Source organism: Phacochoerus africanus, chromosome 2 (genome assembly GCF_016906955.1).
Source record: "Phacochoerus africanus isolate WHEZ1 chromosome 2, ROS_Pafr_v1, whole genome shotgun sequence".
Taxonomy (NCBI): Eukaryota; Metazoa; Chordata; class Mammalia; order Artiodactyla; family Suidae; genus Phacochoerus; species Phacochoerus africanus.
In genome coordinates this window covers 13677828-13696467 of record NC_062545.1, presented here as the reverse complement: position 1 = coordinate 13696467, position 18640 = coordinate 13677828, and positions in this window count along the sequence as shown.

Below are 18640 nucleotides of genomic sequence, written 5' to 3'. Positions count from 1 at the left end.
TTATTTTCGGTGACAAAATGAACAATTCTTTGATGCATATAATTTTCAATCTATAATTAAGTGTTCATAATTCATCATGAAATCTTTTTTATAGTAATTTTCTTTTCTTTTTCTTTTTTTTAACTCAGGATTCAAATATGGTCCACACGATGCATTTAATCGTTGAATCGCTTGAGTGTATTTATATCTGGAGAAATTGCCCTGCTTCCTACCTCTTTATTTCTCCTGCCATTGTTTTCTTACTGAAACTGGGTCAGTTGTCTTGCATAATGCCTGACATTCTGGATTTAAATCTTTTGCTTCTTCGTAAGTATCATAGTTCATGCAAATGGAAGTTAGGGCCAAAATTTTGATTACATTCTGGCATACTTTCATGTTAAGAATTTTTCTTCATGGAGTTCCCATTGTGGCTCAATGGTAGTGAGCCCAAGCCCAGCTAGTATCCATCCATGAGGACATGTGTTCAATCCCTGGCCTCACTCAGTGGGTTAAGGATCCGGTGTTGCCATGAGCTGCAGTGTCGTCACAGACGTGGCTCGGATCTGGTATTGCTGTGGCTGTGGTGTGGGCTGGTGGCTACAGCTCCAACTCAACCCTAACCTGGGAACTTCCACATACCATAGGTTCGGCCCTAAAAAAGAAAGAAAAAAAAAAAAGAAAGAAAGAGAGAAATTTTCATCTGTGCTGTTGAGGGCTTGACTTTACCTCATAGAAGGAAATGAATAATGTCTGGCTGTTCTTTTTGTGAAATTAAAATTGATTTGGTGGGCTCAGGTGACAAAAAACCTCATACGTATATGGTAATGTTCCCTTTTATTTCTTTTTAAAAAATTTTATTGGGATATAGTTGCTTTACAAAGTTATGTTAGTTTCAGGTGTAGAGCAAAGTAAATCAGTTATATAAATATATCTGTTCCTTTTCAGATTCTTTTCCCGTATAGGCTATTCCACAGTATCGAGTATTTTTGAGTCAAGTTCCCTGTGCTATACAGTAGGTCCTTGTTACTCGTCTATTTTATATATCGAAGTGTGTATATATCAACCCTAACTTCCTAAGTTATCCCTCCCATCCTCACATGTTTCCCCTTTGGTAAACATAGGTTTGGTTTTGAAATCTTTGAGTCCATTTTTGTTTTGTAAATCCTATTAGATCATTTTTTCAGATTCCACATAGTAGTGGTTTCGTATGACATTAGTCTCTCTCTGTCTGTAATGTTTTGTTTTAACCTATCTTTTGACAGGTGTACTGAACAGTGACCTTCACGTTATTATATCATTAAACATTGCAAAGCTGGGATTAAAAAAAAGAAAAAAAAAGCTTGACTGTTTCTTCTACATTTAGTAATTGGAGGTCTGGAAGAAAGCCTTTGCTTCCAAAATTATATTTACTCAGACGCACAGTTTATTCAGGAAAGACAGAACAAATATTTAGTTCTTTTTTCTCAGTTTCCAATTTTCAGAATAAGAACTTTTTGTGTTTTAAGGTCCAGTGGTACTTATTGTTTCTGTAAAAACCATTGTTCTCTTGATTTCTGAAACTATCATGTAGATTTTTTCCTCTGGCAGAATCATTATTTAAGAGAGTATTAAAATTGTCACATGGTATGGTACGTTGATTTCTCACATGCTGTTTATTCTAGTTTTATTACTTATTCATTAAGTTTTTAAAAACCTGATTGGAATAAGATAAACCACATATTTAAAGTGTTCATTTTGATCAATGTTAACATAAATCTGTGTAACGATTTCTTTACAATTAAGATAAAAAAATATTTCCATTACCTTCCCCAAATTCCTTGTGCCCCTTTATAATCCATCCTCCTCCCCCTAGGCAACCACTGTTCTACTCTTAGTCATTATGAATTTAGTTTGCATTTTCTAGAATTTATAGAAATAGAATTCTATTCATATGGTATGTATCCTTTAATTGCCTGGCTTTTTTTTTTTTTTTACAAAGCATTGTGGTTTGGATTCATATTGGTGCTTGTATCAGTAATTTATTCCTTTTTACTGTTGAGCATCATGCTGTTATATGCACATGTCACAATTTGTTTATCCATTCATCCACTAATAGACATCTGGGTTGTTTCCACTTTGAGCATTTGAGCAATTACAAATAAAGCTGCTGTGAATATTCTTGAATAAGTCTTTGGGTGGATGCATATTTCCTATACTCTTGGGTAATACGAATAGATTTTTTTTTTTTGGTCATTTTGTAGGTATATGTTTAACTTTTTTTTTTTGTCTTTTTGCTATTTCTTTGGGCCGCTCCCGCGGCATATGGAGGTTCCCAGGCTGGGGGTCGAATCGAAGCTGTAGCCACCAGCCTACGCCAGAGCCACAGCAACACGGGATCCGAGCCGCATCTGCAACCTCCACCACAGTTCACGGCAACGCCGGATCGTTAACCCACTGAGCAAGGGCAGGGACCGAACCCGCAACCTCGTGGTTCATAGTCGGATTCGTTAACCACTGCGCCACGACGGGAACTCCATGTTTAACTTTTTAAGGAAACTGTCAGTCAGTAAAATCTAGCTTTTTTACCCAATCAGTGGATCTCAGCCTTTTAATTGGCATGTTCAGAGCTTTGCTGTCTAATACAGTAGCTCCTAGCTACATGTTGCTTAAAGCATTTGAAATGTGCCTAATCTGAATTGCTGTGTGCTTTAAGTGTAAAATACATACTTATTTCAAAGGTAGTCTGAAAAATATAATTTTTTTTCCTTTTTACAGCCACACCTGCAGTATTAAAGTCCCCAGGCTAGGGGTCTAATTGGATCTACAGCTGAGGCCTACACCACAGCTTGCAGCAATGCCAGATCCTTAACCCACTGGGTAAGGCCAGGGATCAAACTCACATCTCCATACAGGCAATGTTGGGTCCTTAACCTGCTGAGCCACAATGGGAACTCCCTATAATACATTTAATTAATATTTTTATATTGATTTCATGTTGAAATGATAATATTTGGGGTAATTTTGTGGGTTTCTTTTCATTTGTTTAATGCAGCTGCTAAATTTTCTTTAATGGCCAGAGTGGCTTACAGTCCATTTTTACTGGTAATATTAAATTAGAGCATTAACATTTTGAAAAGTATTTTTAAAGAATATATTTTAGTAGATGGTACATATATAATTATTAACAAACTGAGAGCCATTCTAAATGTTTCCATGGCAAGTCAGGGTAGAAATGAACAAGTTACAGTAAATATAGAGTGAACTAACTGAAACATTCAACATTAATAGCATAGGAAAATAATTATGGCCATATAGAAGGGTTCTGTTTATAGGGCAAGAATGCATATGTCCAGGCCTCACTCTTCAGAAGAAACCTAAGATTGCGTATTTCCATCCAGCTAAGCAAAAGTTTTATAAACCAGAACATGCTGATGATTTGTAGGTGTTTCCAGAGCGTGAATGCATAGTCAACCCCATAGAACTACATTTCATGCTAAAATAAAACCGTGTCTACTATAAATTGCTCTTACAAGAAGATTTCATCATGGCTGCACTTCATAAATAAAAACGGACTCTTTCTTAATTACGATCTGTCTTCACTTAATCTCTGTCTGCAGAGCCCTGGAGACCCCACCCAGTCAACATGGTGACACCTGCTTGGCTGGAAACTTCTGCACTTGTCCTTATGGCTTTGTAGGACCAAGGTGTGAAACAAGTAAGCAAAGCTCTCTTGCAGTCTATTATAATAAAATTGCTCCTTTGAGTGGCTGGTTTAGAGCATGAACCATGGAATGCAATTATTTATATAGTTGGGATTTAAGTCTGCCATTTTATTATTTATTTTCTATTTGTCCCCTCTGTTTCTTATTTCTCTGGTTAGTGTTTGCCATAGTCCTCCAGTGATTTCTTTAAAGGGAGTATTTTCCAGAATTTTATGTTGTAATTAGCAGAAGAGATCGGCTGCAGTGAGCTTACATTTTCATAACAGAACTGAAATTATTATGATTACATTTAAAAAGAGAAATTGCCAATTTTATTTCTATTTATTTTAATTATGGCATTACTTACCCTACCTAATACAACACTCTATCTTCATGTAGTGGTTGAATGGGGGACCCCCCCCCAAAAAAAAAACAGCCCGAAAAATATGTTACCTGGGTCTTCTGAAGGTGACCTTATTTGGAAAAAAAGGCTTTTTACAAATGTAAAAGTTTAGGACCTGGGAGTTCCCTTGTGGCTCAGTGGGTTAAAGACCCAGGGTTGTATCTGCTAAGGCTCAGGTTCAGTCCCTGGCCTGGGAACTTCCGTGTGCTAAAGGTATGGACAATTTTTTAAAACAAAGAAAAGGTTAAAAAAAAAAAGAGAGAGAAGGATTCCCAGCAATGTTTCTGGGGATAGAACTCTTCAAAGAGTCATGGATTTTTACTGGTTAGAGGTATTGTTGGATGACCTTCAAGATATGCAATACTACTCTAAATGAGCCTATAATATACACAGCATTAATAAAAGTAAAGATAGCTGGATCACAAATTGTAAAAATATACAATTTTGATCTACCTAGTTGTGTTTTTTTTTCCAACCTGTAAAATTTTCTTCTTCTTCCTCCCATTATTAATGCCTGACTGGTTTTTTGGACTCTCCACAAAAGGAGAGCTTCTCTTAGAGACTGGAAAATAAATTTACATCTAGTACAATAGAACAAAGCTTAGTCAGTGATTTCCCTTTTTATCCAGTACCTTCACTTTATAGTTTGCAAAATTCCTCTTAGATTTTGGAAGTTGCTTGAGTCTCAGTCCCACAATTTTGGCTTTTTTTTTTTAGTCTTCTTATATATTTTAATAAGTTTAGAAAGAATTTTGGTCTTTGGACTGTTTGGTCCTTTTCTAGTTCCTGAGCCTGAATATTACTGCATTTATTTTCAATAATCAGCATGTTTGTCCTATTACCACTGGGAGCTGTAATGTGTTTCTCATTTCCATGAAGAGCAAATTTTTCATTTTTGTTATGTCTTCTTCTTTATCAGAGGTTGAGCTAAAAGCAACCACAGCATCAACTGGAATTAAATCTTTATATTTCAACCACTTATAGTAGACTTCCATGGTAGTAAGAATTATTTATTCTGCTTAATAGATGGCAAATGTCTCACATTTTTTTGAATGTGTCAGACCCAGGCATAATTTTAAATGATTAGTGATATATCCACATTAAGTATAACCTAATTCGCTTAAAAACAAGCACTTGAATGTCTAAAAAATAGAGCAAATAACTTTGAAATATTTTTATACAGAAGTTCAACTTGAGAAGACAATCTACTTTTCATAGCTAAGGAAGCGAAAAACTTGAATTTCCTTTCAGGAAAAAGAAAACATACTTGAAAAAATTTTAGATACATAAATAGGAGTTCCCACTGTGGCTCAGGGGAAGCGAACCTGACTAGTATCCATGAGGACGCCGGTCCTGTCCGATCCCTGGCCTCACTCAGTGGGTTACGGGTCCAGCACTGCTGCGAGCTGTGGTATAGGTCACAGACACGGCTGGGATCCTGCTTTGCTGTGGTGTAAGCCAGCAGCTGTAGCTCTGATTTGACCCTCAGTCCAGGACCTTCCATATGTTGCACCTGCAGCCCTAAGAAACAAAACAAACAAAAATACATGAATCCATTTTAAGGCTAAAATTTCAAATGTAAACTACAACTAATTTGGATATGATTATTCTCTTTCATGTTCATAAATCTTGCTGTATATATTGCTTAAAATAGGAAGAGGATAAGGAGGACCAGGGCATGAAACTGATGTCTTCCTATGGGCCTCCAGATCCGAGATTTTTATAGCCCTGGAGCACTGGGCTTTTTAGCTATCTGGTCATCAATAAAACCTATGAATCTGACAATGCCTATACTGCCTAGTGATCAGATTCATAGCAAAAAAATAAAAAATAAATAAAAATTTTAATTTAAAAAAAAAAAAGATTCTGGAGTTCCCGTCGTGGCAGGGTGGTTAACGAATCTGACTAGGAACCATGAGGTTGCAGGTTCGATCCCTGGCCTTGCTCAGTGGGTTAAGGATCCAGCGTTGCCATGAGCTGTGGTATAGGTCGCAGACGCGGCTCAGATCCCGCATTGCTGTGGCTGTGGCGTAGGCCGGTGGCTACAGCTCCGATTAGACGCCTAGCCTGGGAACCTCCATATGCTGTGGGAAGCAGACCTGGAAAAGGCAAAAAAACAAAACAAAACAAAACAAAAAGATTCGTAGCATGCCTAATGCAATGACTAACACAATAAAGGATTTTATGCCGTGGAGCTGTTGTAGGCTGAACACAAGCAGTCTCCAGTCTTTCAGCGCCAGCAAATTTAAGGGCAGAGAGATGCGGTTCTGTATTGCCATCTTCTGGTGAGTTTCATCTACTCCTGGCAGTACCTAAGATTAGATGGTGGACAAGGTTTCACAGTGGACCCTTGAACTGGCTGGCTTTCCTAAACGAATGTCCTTACCAAGGTGTAAGTATTTATTACATTAATAATGTAAATTGTGCCTGAAATAGAATTTCCTGGTTTTAGACATAGACTGTTTTTAAGTTTCCAAAAGCTGGGATTATGATTCTCTTGTTCATCATTGCATCCCTGGCACCTAACACGACTTATGGTACAATATGGGTATTCAGCATAGGTATATATGTTGAATAATAGTAACAATAGGTTTTGGTATTGTCTTTATATAGTCTTGACTTTACTTTTCAGAATCAAATGGGAATTGATTCCTTTGTCTGAGGCCTCAGGGCTATCTCAAACTTTTCTAAGCTCTTCCCTCTTTTTTTTGTTTTTGTTTTTGTTTTTGTTTCTTTGATCCAATATTGTTCTGTTACTTCTGGGTGTCACAAAGCCCCAGTTTTCCACCAAAGAAGGAATTTGTTTCCTCTCCCAAACATCCTATCCCCTCCAACGTGCTGGTTCACTTCAAGCATTTGATATTTTCCCCGTGGAATATGTGGGCAAAGCCTGAGATCCCTGCCTGGTTCGGAAATTTTATCTTGTTGACTTCTTTATTCTCTCCTATGGCAGGTGTGTCCGTAGTGACAACCTGTGGCAGTTCTGTTCCCCACGACCAGGTCATCCTTCACGTAGGCGCCTCTGGCGGTTGGACCGCGTGTCTTTTCTAGGAAGCCTCTTGATGATGCACAATTGCAGAGAAGGCATGTTTCTTGTCAGAGCCAGCCTTCTCACTCTGCATACTCTATACCAAATCTAGAAGGGTTACGTATCAACAGCCCACCCAATCAGTGCCTTTGGGTGGCACAAAAGGGTGGCTCATCGGTTTAGCAGTGACTTGTTTGAGGTTGTGAAACATACCAGGAGCCGATGTTCTTCAGTAGTTTTGCCTTTTTTTCCCCCCAAACCTTTTATATATATATTTGCCTCCCTAACACAAGAAAAATGGTTTTATAGGAAAGCTGTTTCCTCACAGTCTTATAGTAAGAAATGATTTTTTCCTTCCTTATTCGATTATGCCATTAGGCTTCCCACTCTTTTTTGCTGCATTTCCAGGAGGAACTTCCTCTGAAATTAGTTTTTTTCTTCTACCCTGTATATCTGTACCCTTCTTCTTCTTCTATCATCTCTCCCTTTTCCCCCTCATACCAGTTCATTTTCCCATTATCCTCTTCCTGACTCACTGATTCCTTGGTGCTGATGTATTTTCCTGTTCTGCGTTGGTCATTTCCTCCCTGTCCTGTGAGTACTGCCGTGATCGCATTTTTGGTGTGGAGTTTCTGAAATGAACTGAGGCGCTTATAAGACACTTTTTCTAGTGGAGAAAACCTCACACTTTATTCAAAAGTATGATTTTTGTGTATAATGATTAACATCTTTATTCTCCTCCATTTGTTAATTGACAAAAATGATAACTACCATAATTGATAGCTGAATACCTCCTATCTGCCAGACCCTGTAGGAATCACTTTCTTCGTATTACTTCTAACATTTATAAACTTCTTGTGAGATAAGTGTTATGTTACACAAATAAAGGTACAAAGGCTCAGAAACTAAAATTAATATGTCCAAGGTCACTTAGCAGAGGTAGGATTAAAACCCAGAATTATTTGAGACCAAATTTTATGTTCTGCTCATGATGTTATAGAACCTTTTAAAACCAGGTTTAGGAGTTCCCATGTGGCTCAGTGGATTAAGAACCCAACTAGGCTCCATGAGGATGTGCGTCCAATCCCGGGTCTCCCTCAGTGGGTTAAGGATCCAGCACTGCTGCAAGCTGTGGTATAGGTTGCAGATGTGGCTCAGATCCATTGCCGCCATGGCTGTGGGGTAGGCCGGCAGCTGCAGCTCCGATTCAACCCCTGGCCTGGGACCATCTAAATGACATGGGTGTGGCCCTAAAAATCAAAACAACAGCAATAACAGCCAAACTAGGTTTAGCAGAAACCTAGATAGTAGAAGCATATTTTTACTCTCTCATCACTACTTTATAAAACTTGAATAACCACAAAGACATTTAAAAATAATCCAGATTTCATGGAATCCTTTTCCGAATCTGGTCATTACACAACAGCACGTTCGATAAAGCTCTCTGCAGTGATGGAAATCCGTGCTCCCCCTTATGGCAGCCACTAGCCACACGCAGTTTGATTAGTGTAACTGATAAGCTGACTTTCTGTTTTAATTTAGTCTTAATTAACTTTATTTTTATTTATTTTTTATTTTTTTTATTTTTTGTCTTTTTCTGGGGCCGCTCCCTCGGCATATGGAGGTTCCCAGGCCAGGGGTCTAATCAGAGCTGTAGCCACCAGCCTACACCACAGCTCACGGCCACGCCGGATCCTTAACCCACTGAGTGAGGCCAGGGATCAAACCCGCAACCTCATGGTTCCTAGTTGGATTCGTTAACCACTGCGCCACGATGGGAACTCCAACTTTAGTTTTAAATAGTCAAGTGTGGCTACCACGTTATCCAGGGTGACTGGAGAATGTAACAGGTGTTCCTTCGATAGCTTCCTATTGTCCAGCATTGCTTGCCACTTTCTGGTCTTTCTGTTCCATTTGGTCACTTTGAAACAGCTGTGAGATCATAAAATAAATTATTTGAGTCTTGATTATGATCATGGTAAAGAACGTTAGTGGAAATTATTTTTAAATGTTAATTTTTTAGAGCAATATTATGGCATCAGGGTACATCTCTGTGCTCGCTTAGCTTCTTTTTGATGAATGTTAAAAACATAACACTTTGGCCTTTAATTGGGACTTAATTAGCTTCAATGTGTAATGTAAACACTTTCTTTTAACACCACTACTTCACAGCCTGGGCTTTTGTGGGGGTTTTTTTCTTCACACCATAGCATCTTTTCTTGCTCTCTGTATGCTTTGTACTCATGCATTTTGTATTTAAGACGCAGAGGGTGGGAGTTCCCGTCCTGGCTCAGTGGTTAATGAAACTGATTAGGAACCATAAAGTTGTGGGTTGGATCCCTGGCCTTGCTCAGTGGGTCAAGGATCTGGCGTTGCCATGAGCTGTGGTGTAGGTCACAGACAAGGCTTGGATCCTGAGTTACTCTGGCGTAGGCCACAGCTATAACTCCGATTAGACCCCTGGCCTGGGAACCTCCATATGCCACAGGTGTGGCCCTAGAAAAGACAAAAAGACAAAAAAAAAAAAAATTGCAGAGGTTATAGCCTCTGCATGGTGGGAATCATCCCTATGTCAATAATTTATGTGCCAAAACATTAAAAAAAAAAACTTCAAAATAAATTGGGGATAAGACGTCATTCACACAATTTTTAAAAAGAAGTTCTCCACAAAATATATCTAACAAATTAAAACATACAATAAAAATCTGTTTGAAATACATTAAAACAAAATTACATAACAATGTGTGCCCACATAATGCATACCTACCTTATTTTTAAAATATCATGTATTGTTTGATGCATTTGCTGTAAAATTAACTGCCATTTTACCAATAATAATCCCCTTAAGATTTCTTTAGTAATGAATGCCCATGTTTTATTAAAAAGAGATTATAATTGTCTTTTAAGGGGTATAGCTATTGCCTACATGGAATACATCTAAAATTATTTTCATAAGGGCCAAAAATAGGGTTATAGTAATGAACAAACCGGAGTTGTTTGCAGGAAAATTTTCTACTTTGGCGTATCTAACGTAATCTCAGTGACAAAATGAAAGCGCGGGGCCCTGAGAACGTTGGATGTGCAGGCATTTGTTGTCCACTGATGTAAACTGTGCATGAAAATAATCACTCCCAGGGGATTCAATCCCACTGATTGCACAGAGATTTTCAAGGACATTCCTCTACTGTCTCCTCCCCTGGAATTCTTCTCTTAGGGTGTGAACCAAGTGAGAGGAAATGAGCCTTCAATAAAACTTAAAAACAACTGCTCCTGGGCTAGCTTGCTTTTTGTTTTCAAAATTTTAGTGACCTGCAGGGGATAGGGAAAAAGCTGGTGGGAGCTAAAGTCAGAAAAAAAAAAAAAGAAAGAAACATTATTTGGAGTATAATATTTTTCTTAATATGATAATGCCATTTCAAAGTGTAGACAGCATTTTATTTATAACCAAAAAGTCCATAAGTGCATTTGGCAGAAAACAGTGTTGACGCTATTTTACATCTGGACAATTCATTTGAGGTGCTTGGCCATCAGCTTCTGTGTGGCATGAATTCCCTGTGAGAGAGAGAGTTTTTTCCACCTATGGGCTAACACAAACCATCTTTCTCCTCTGTGAAGTATGCTTCTTCAAGGTAAAAAATAATTATAAAATCATGCTACTGTTCCATGTAAAAAATGACAGCAAATTATGTTCAAGACGTAATAGTCACTGAAAAATACCACTATCGTCTTTCTGGTCTTCTTTTCCATTTCTACTAGTAATTTATTTTTTCATTTTACGTAAATATAATTTCCACTAAAATATGTATTCAGATTTTAATAGACTTATTTTAATGCTGTTGAAGTCCACTACTACTGTTGCATTTTAACTTTATTATCTTCTCAATTAATAGCCTGACATTCAAAAAATAAGATCCCATTCTAATAAGAAGTCACTATAATTAGGAAGTTTTCACCATAATATCAGCTAAAGTAAGAGCTAGAGTAGAGAATTTCTAAATCAAGTTATTTTATTTTATTTTTTATTTATTTATTTTTTGGATAGGCAAGAAATAGATTTATTCAGATAGGACACTTGTGAGAGATGCAAGCGGGCAGGCATGAAAGCTCTGCCCCGAGAATCCGGTGGGCTACAGTTTCTATCATCCAAGGGGAGTGGGGGTTGGAAAAGCCCACCCCTTCCTTTCTGGGAGTAGTAGTTCCTTCCTAGTGTCCGTAAGGTGTGTATTCAAATCTGCAGAAGGGTGGTCCTCAAACTCTTGCCCTTGGTCTGAAGATGAATGCAGGCCAAATCCCATTCCCCACCCAACGACCTGAGGCAGTTCTCAAGGCTCCACTCAGGAAGCAAACCTGCCTTGTCCTGATGGCCTTTTGAGCAATTTATTTACTTACAGCGATCTCCCAAAGTCCCCTAAGCTTCCCTCATTATCTATGGTCCTTTATCGGGACTTCTAAAAAATACCTGTGTCTACTCCATCCCTGTCCCTCCCCCCTCCAGGCGTTTTACCCCCTTATGCTTAAAGGGGATATTGGGCACGACTGTTCAGTAACTACTTCCGGCTGCGATGGGGCGGAGGCCCGCCTAGGGAAGCAGCAAAACACCTGGCTAACTGTCCCTTTTCGGTTGGGAGGGCTGTGAGCCAATGTCGCTCTGGTTAACACTATTTTTCCAACCACCTTAGAGATTAAACAGCATATGTGGTGAAACCAGTAGCACCAGAAAGACCAGAACTTCCATGAGCACCTTTGGGTCCAAGAGCACCCATGGTACCAATGGGGCCAGGGGGACCAGCATCACCTTTAGCACCAGGTTGGCGATTAGTACCAGGGGTACCAGCGAGGCCGGCAGGGCCAGGAGGGTCAGGCTCACCACGTTTGCTGGGGAAACTTCTTTCACCTCTTGCTCCAGAGGGGCCGGGAGCGCCAAGGTCTCCAGGTCTCATCGGGTTTGCCTAGAGTGGGACTAGTAAGTCCAGGGGGTCCCTGACCTCTAGCTTCTCCATCTTTGCCAGCAGGACCAACAGTGCCAGGGGGTCTGGGAACACTTCGCTCTCCAGCAGCACCCAGTCCACAGCAGTCACCAGGGGGTCCAGGCAGGCCAGCAGGTCCGGGTTCACCTTGGTCTCCTCTCTCGTCTTCTCCAGCAGGGCCAGGGGGGCCTTGTAATTCGATGTATTTTATAAGACGTTAAGAATAGGGTGTGTGTAGGCAGACACTGATTATAGTTACCATATACTTATCTCAGGATCTAAGCACTTTACATGAGTCCTTTCATTAAATCACTTGTCAGTTCTGGGCTGAGTATCATTATCATCTCAATTAACACTTGAAGAAATTTAAGTTCAGAGACCTGGGAAAGAATGAAAGAAATCCAGTAGGCAAAGAGCCAAGGAGGTAAAACACCTGCTACACATGAGAGGCAGGAAGAAACTCAATTTCTAATCTATCAACTTAGGAATGATTTGAAAGAGAAAACTGAAGCTCTCTTGCTTTCGGAGGGTTCCGTTGTGCAGTCCTTTTGGCCTCAGACAAATGATTATCATGTAAAATAAGCTTTTATGGCAACTAGAGGTTCTCATATTAAGCGACGTCAGGAAGAAAAAGACAAATATTCTATGATATCACTTATACGTGGAATCTAAAATAAGGCACAAAGAAACCTATCTACAGAACAGAAACAGACTCGCAGACATGGGGAACAGATGTGGTTGCCAAGTGGCAGGCGGAGAGAGTGGGATGGACTGGGAGTTTGGCTTTAGTAGATGCCAACTATTACATTTAGAATGGGTGGGCCATGAAATCCTGCTGTATAACACAGGGAACTGTGTCCATTCTCTTGGGATAAACCACGATGGGGGAGGATGATATGAGAAAAAGAATGTATGACCGGGTCACTTTGCTGTACAGCAGAAAATGGCACAGCAGTGTAAATCATGTATTATTTAAAGTATATATTAAATATACTCGAAAATACTTAAAGTATATATTAGATATATAAAGTATATATTAAATATACTTTAATAATGAAAAAAGAAAGTATAAATAAAGTCAAAAGAAAAGGCAAATGATAAAAAATAAGCTTTTAGGGCAAACAATTTAGGTATATAGACTTTGGGTTAAATTGTTGGATCTTATTTTACAGGTTAGGAAAAAAAGCTGACTGTTTAAATGATTAGGGCAACGTCACACAGTGATTCCTTTAATACCTGAATATTAACAAGAAACCCTAGACCAGGGCCTGGGGCCCGGAGGATGAGATTATGGCAGGAGAAAAGCAAAGAACATATTTACCTCCCTCTGTAGAGCCATTTTCAGTGTTCCACCTGTTTGAGAGCTGGAATCAACCTCCTGGTTGTAACTTTAGCAATGGCCTCGATGTCCCGGCAGACAAGAACAGAAAGAATTTGGGCAGATGATCCTTTGACTCTTGGTCCCAGTGGACAGTAAGGTCACTGAGTTCCGAGTGACCAAGAGAAAACCCGAACCAGGGCAGAAGGGGCAAAGTGTGGGGGCTTGGCTGAGAAGATAAGCCTTAATCATCAACACCACACCCCATTCCCACCCGCAGTCTTTAGCCCTGCTCTCCGTTTTGTTTCTCAGATTTGTTCAAAGATAAATGGAGGCGTATCCACATTTTTAAGAGTTTATTTGAAGAAAAATCCAATAGAATTGGGCAGGGCCCAAACAGAAAAGGTTAGCAGTCCTCTATCCCACCCCTAAGAGCTGGTGGAAAGAATGTTACAGAGAAGAGGTGGAAACCATGCAAGGAAATTACTCCATTGTCTACACTTAAGCATTTACCTTATTTGGAAAAGCACAGCTGGCTGTTTGTGATTGGCTGTCCTTAGGTTTTAATTTCTTAGCCTTGAGACAGTTCAAGCTTAGATTTGGGTTAATTTATGTAAGTTACTATGGCATTAAAGCCCCCTCAGTCTGATGGCATCCTAATTAGACTAACAGATTTCACATTATTATTATGAACCAAACCTTGCATTTTTAATTTGCCAAAACTCACAGAGCCTACCACAGTTTGTAAAGTCATGGATTTTATTTAAGTTAACAAAAGTTTGCATAACCTATCACACTTTGTGATGTCATGTTCCTATAAGTTCCCTTAAATAACTCTTACCATAACCATACATGCCTGATATTAGAATTTCCCTTTTACAGTTAGGGCCTTTGCTTGACCATGAGTAGATGAGATTGTAAGCAGATAGGGTAGCGGTGCCCCAGAGAAAGAGAACCAGGCGTGGCTTTTGTGACAGAAGAGAAGGCATTTTTGGCCTAAACCACTTTGTGACCTAAGCCTGGCCTTAGATTATTGACAGGTCTCAATAACTACTGATCTTAAGGTGAACGAAAGACTGCGAAAGACTGCAAAGACTGCGTGACTGTTATCAGCAAGAGAAGTAACCATAGATAATATATCACTTGCAAAGACTCCCAGGTCAGTGGTCAAGGTTACCCTGAAGCACTCAACCACCAGAGCAACTAGAGCCTAAGGGATGATGGCGTTGACCTTTTCTGACTTTTGTGACTTCAATCCGCTAAAGCGTGGACTCCGTGGACCACTCAAGCTCCTTCATGAATATGCATGTACCTTGGCCTAAAACTTCCCCAGTTTTGCTGTTTGGGGAGACACTGCTCTGGGAACAATCTTCAGTGTTCTTCTTGCTTGTTACAAGTAAGAAATCCATCCTTCTTCTCTTTAGCTTGGTTGTGTCTTTTCGCTTGCCACCCACCAAGAAGTAAACCCAGTTTTGGGGAAACAGGATGGCTCTAGCTCTATGAAATCATGTAAATGCTCGAGTTGACAAGCCTTTCTCTGGAACATGGACTCCCAGATGGGGCGCTCTAGTTTTCCGCAGAAACTTCATAGACTCTCTTTAGAAGAAAAGTCACTTTCTGCAGCAGGGAGGAGTGGGGAGGGGCGATGGAGGAGTGGGATTTGGGAGGTAGTGTGGAGGATACCCGGTTATCTGGCTCTCAGGTGTTCTTCTTAGCTTGGGGACTTGGCGGCAAATGGACAGTGGACTGAACAATGAACATACGGTCACTCAACTTACTTTCATTGCCACGTCTCTCATACTTATGCTCAAGCCAGGCACTTTCACTTCCCAAGATTCTTTGAGGTTTGACGAGATATGCTTAATTCCTAGAGATCTCATCCCATGTCTTCTGTCCTATTTCATTAGTCACCATGCCAAAGCTCATTTCAATCATTCACAAAGTCTTGAAATTCCTTTTCCTAAATCCAGTTGTGTATTCCTCCTTGTCGTGAATAGGTATACCCTTTATTATTATTATTTTTTAAGTTTTCATTTTCGGATCATTGTAGATTCACATGCCACTGTAAGAAATCATAAAGAGAGATCCCTTGTACCCTTTACCAAGTATCGTCCAATGGAAACATCTTGAGAAACTATGGTACAATATCACAACCAGGATACTGACATAGGTACTATCCATCGATTTTATTTATATTTCTCTAGTTTTATATGCAGTCTTGTGTGTGTGTGTGTGTGTTTATTTATTTCTTTGCAGTTCCCTCAGGAATCATCTAGGTTGAGTATAGCAAGGATTTGTTCCCCCTTTTTTTCTGGATTCTAGCAAAATGAGAATTTGAATATCAACTGATCACATGTAGGTTTAGAAAACCATGGAGAATAGAGAAATTTTATTTTTTAAAAGAAAGAGGTGTTCTCTTCATGGGTCAGCAGTTAACAAACCCAACTAGGAACCATGAGGTTGCAGGTTCGATCTCTGGTCTCGCTCAGTAGGTTAAAGATTTGGCATTGCCATGAGCTGTGGTGTAGGTCGCAGATGTGGCTTGGATCCCGTGTCGCTGTGGCTGCCAGTAGCTGTAGCTCTGATTCAACCCCTAGCCTTATAACTTGCACATGCTGTGGGTACAGTCCTAAAAAGCAAAAAAATTAAAATAAAAAAATAAAATCAGAAAAGGAAGAAATTGGTAAAAATTTAAGATAAATATTTGCCACCAATCCTAATGAGTTTTTGAATGATTAATTTGGGTGGCGGTCTGCTCAAGAATAAACACTGATTGGAGTTCCCGTCCTGGCTCAGTGGTTAACGAATCTGACTAGGAACCATGAGGTTTCGGGTTCGATCCCAGGTCTCGCTCAGTGGGTTAAGGATCTGGCATTGCCGTGAGCTGTGGTGTAGGTCAAAGACACGGCTTGGATCCCGCACTGCTGTGGCTGTGGTATAGACAGGCAGCTACAGCTTCGTTTCGACTCCTAGCCTGGGAACCTCCATATGCCGCGGGAGCGGCCCTAAGATAGGCAAAAAGACAAAAAAAAAGAATAAACACTGATCAATGTAAGAGCCTATATTATTGAAATAAAAGCAGTCATGCCATGTTAAATCAGTTTTTTCTTTTTTTCTTTTTTCTTTTTATGGCTAAACCAGAAGCATGTGGAAGTTCCCAGGCGGGGGGTCAAATTGGAGCTATAACTGCTGGCCTCTGCCACAGCCCCACAGCAACGTTGGATCCTTAACCCACTGATCGAGGCCAGGGATTGAACCGGCATCCTCATGGACATTGTATCAGGTTCTTAACCCACAAAACCACAATAGGAACTCTAGTTTTCTTTATTAAAATATGTCTAGCCCATAGGACTCTCACTATTAACAATGATCGTATCAACCAAAGAGAAATATTCCTCTGGCTGAGATAAAATCAGTGACTTCTCACTGATTTTGGTCCCCACCAGGTTAGGTCTCATGTGACCGGCATGCAGAGATCTGCACGTGATATTCAGGTGAAAATACGGGTAGGTGATCTGTAGCTGCATGGCAGCTCAAGATGTGGATCTTTTTCTTGGGTTTGTTTTTTTTTTTTTTTGTTTTTTTGTTTTTTTTGCTTTTTAGGGCCGCACTCGCGGCATATAGAAGTTCCCAGTCAAGGGGTCGAATCAGAGCTACAGCTGCCAACTGACTCCCCAGCCACAGCAATGTGGGATCTGAACTGCACCTGTGACCTACACCACAGCTCATGGCAATACTGTGTCCTGTCCTTAACTCTCTGAGCGATGCCAGGGATGGAACCCGTGTCCCCATGGATCCTAATCGGATTCACTTCCACTGCACCACCGTGGGGACTCCCTGGGTTCACATTCTTGATTGTGTCCTTCGTCTCCTGGTCCTGGGTGACTGCTCCAGCGTCTTCCATATCATCTGCTTTCCAGCAAGAGGAGAGGAAAAACAGGGAAAGAAAGGGCACTTGTCCTTAACGCTAAGGCAGGGTTAGGAAGTGACCCTTCTCACTTTCATCCACTCCTGATTGGTCGGCACTTACTTACCTGCAGGCACCCACGTATGTAAATAAGATCCTGGGACTTTTCGCCTTTAGCTGGAAAGCTATCTTGAGAGTTTAAAATTCTTTTCCTGAGGAAAAAAAAAGAAAAATATTTACTGAAGAATCAGCAAGCGATTGAATCTTATTAACTAGTGCTTCACGTTTACTCTTTGAAGATAATTACACGTCACACATTAAAATCTATCAAAAAATAACTTTCTGTAAACATTTTAAATATAGAGCAAAGTAAAAGTCCTCAAGATTCTTTTTTATATCTGTTTTCTCCACGAACGTCTCCACATTTTGATTCTTTCTTCTGTGTATTTTCATGTAAATTACATACATACAATATGCATTTGTATCTAGCCTGCTTCTGTTAACCAAACTATGACCATCTTTCTTTAGCAACTTGATTTTTTATTTTTATTTTTTATTTATTTATTTTTTTTTTAATTTTTTGTCTTTTGTCCTTTTTAGGGCCTCACCTGTGGCATACGGAGGTACCCAGGCTAGGGGTCGAATCGGAGCTACAGCTGCCAGCCTACGCCACAGCCACAGGAACACCAGATTGGAGCCACATCTTTGACCTACACCACAGCTCACGGCAATGCCAGATCCTTAACCCACTGAGCAAGGCCAGGGATCGAACCTGCAACCTTATGGTTCCTAGTCGGATTTGTTTCTCTTGCACCATGACGGGAACTACCCTGATTTTTTAAAATCTATCTATATTTCTTAGAAATTATCTTATTTCATTTTATAAAGATTTATCTAAATCTAATAAATAGATGTGTAGTATTCCATAGCATGGGATTATTTAATTGACTTATTAAAGGCATTTAGGCAGTTCCCAATATTTTTGAACAAAAATATTGCATTTTATGGTCACAATCTATGCTGCAGGGAACAGTGAATCTATTTCTAAGAAAAGGATCTTTAAAGAGAAGTTCCTGTGTCTACAGATATATTCATTCATGCTTCGTATACATTTACTCCTCCATGAGAATTTTACAATCAGCTGGTCAAATCCAATAAAAATCTTGTTAGTAAGATCTTTTTAAGTGGATATTACAAATAAATCTTTGGTATATTATAGAATAGACCAGAAGAAACTGATGTATTTGTTATGTAGTCTTCTTATTCCAAGAATGTGGTATTTCTTTCCAAATATTTATTTTCTTTTACGTACAAATTAGATTATATAGTTTTCTTGATGTAGGTACTATATACTTCCT